Genomic DNA, 1,925 nt, shown 5'->3' with positions numbered 1-1,925 from the left:
CAGCTGGGACCATTTTTGCATATAAGAATGAGATCTGTCAGTAATAGGGGTCGCGTTATGTAGGAATTTGTAAATGTCAGTAATGAGATGAGTCTGATACGGCCCCTGAGCACAAAGGAGTTCAAACGGGGTAGGTCTATCAAGACTTAAAGCAGGGGATTTGGAGGCAAAGTAGTGCCTAATCTGAAGGTATGAGTAGAATAATTGTTTAGGTATCTGGTATTTCTTTTGCAACTCTTCAAAAGGCAAAAGTGGGCCTACGGCCACATCACCCTGAAGGCCCCCGATCTCGTCTGATCTCGGAGGCTAAGCAGGGTCGGGCCTGGTTAGTACCTGGATGGGAGACTGCCTGGGAATACCAGGTGCCGTAGGCTATAAAAAAAAAAAAAAAAAAAAAAAAAAAAAAAAAGGCAAAAGTGTATGAGTAAGAGGATATACTATGTTTCGAAGCTGGAAGATGCCTGCCTGTGTCCATGAAAGCATTCTATTGTATGATAGACTATCAGGGATATCAGGATTGAACAGCACATTTAACAACGGGGGGCACGGGAATGCTAGAGAGAACTGACGGGAGCATTTCTTCCATATGGCAAGGGTGAATAACATTGGACCTAGGCATATGTTTCTAAGTTGGCACATGGAAGAGCTTAGATCTGCCCAAATCATGGTGCAGGGATGTACCGGTCTAGTGATGCTCATTTCAATCTCTGCCCATATGTTAGGTGCCATTCTGGAGGACCAAGTGATAATTGTTTTAAGGTGTGTAGCAAAATAATATTTAATAAGATCTGGGGCTCCCAGCCCGCCCCACTTGGGGGCAAACATTACTGAGCTTCGCTATCCTATGTGCTTTATAATTATATTATTATTATTATACAGGATTTATATAGCGCCGACAGTTTACGCAGCGCTTTACAACAACATTAGGGCAGACAGTACAAGTACAATACAATTCAATACAGGAGGAATCAGAGGGCCCTGCTCGTTAGAGCTTACAATCTAGGATGCCAGATGAAGTTAAGGAACGTTCGCTGCATGGCCTTAAATTGTGACATGGGGATGGAAATCGGGAGCATGTCAAATAGGTAAAGGAGTCTTGGCATTATAGACATCTTTAGGACATTGATGCGGCCCAAGAGGGAAATGGGATATATATCCCATTGTCACAAGAGCCGTTCAATGTCTCGAAAGAGTGGGGGATAGTTAGCCTGATACAAAATTGAATATGAGGAGGTTATGTTTACACCTAGATATTTAAGGGAGTCTGGACACCAATGAAAAGAGTAGTTTTATTTGAGATTGGTGAGATCTGAGGGCTGAATGTGTAGTGGTAGAGATTCTGTTTTACTTGTGTTGATTTTATATCTGGATATAGAGCTGAAGTCCTTCAACAAGGCCATAAGATTAGGCAGAGAGATATGAGGCCTAGTCAGAGTCAAAAGGACATCATCTGCAAACAAGGACCGTTTATACTCTTTTTGGCATAGTAGGACTCCCTTTATATCAGGGTGGATGCGAATAGCTGTAGCTAGTGGTTCCAGACAAAGAATGAAAAGAAGGGGGGATAAAGGGCATCCCTGTTTGGTTCCATTGCTTAACGAGAAAGGTGACGATAAGTAAGAAGCTAATTGGACTTGGGATGAAGGACATGAGTAAAGGGCATGTAGGGCTGCTATGAAAGGACCTTCAAATCCGTAGTTGGAGAGAGTAGCAAACATATATGGCCAGCTAAGCCGGTCGAAGGCTTTTTGCGCATCTAGACTTAAGACTATAGCTGGACGGGAGGTCTTATTTAATAGATTTATGAGGTCAACTGTACGTCTCGTATTGTCTCCTGCATGTCTGGCTCGTACAAAGCCTACCTGGTCCTTATGTATAAGTTTAGGAATTATATGAGATAGTTTATTAGCCAACACTTTTGTGAA

At 42.6% G+C, this 1,925-nt stretch overlaps 1 non-coding gene across 1 annotated transcript; it reads left to right on the top strand.

Moving 5' to 3' along the window:
- The first annotated feature begins 255 nt into the window (after positions 1-255).
- On the top strand, positions 256-374 carry LOC141104088 (5S ribosomal RNA). Its single transcript, XR_012235469.1, has one exon. It is a non-coding gene; the product is annotated as a 5S ribosomal RNA (ribosomal RNA).
- The last annotated feature ends 1,551 nt before the right edge of the window (positions 375-1,925 follow it).

The sequence above is a fragment of the Aquarana catesbeiana genome, linkage group LG07, assembly GCF_042186555.1.
Source record: "Aquarana catesbeiana isolate 2022-GZ linkage group LG07, ASM4218655v1, whole genome shotgun sequence".
NCBI lineage: Eukaryota > Metazoa > Chordata > Amphibia > Anura > Ranidae > Aquarana > Aquarana catesbeiana.
The sequence above is the reverse complement of the archived record's forward strand: the minus strand, read 5'-3'. Positions and strand labels throughout refer to the sequence as shown.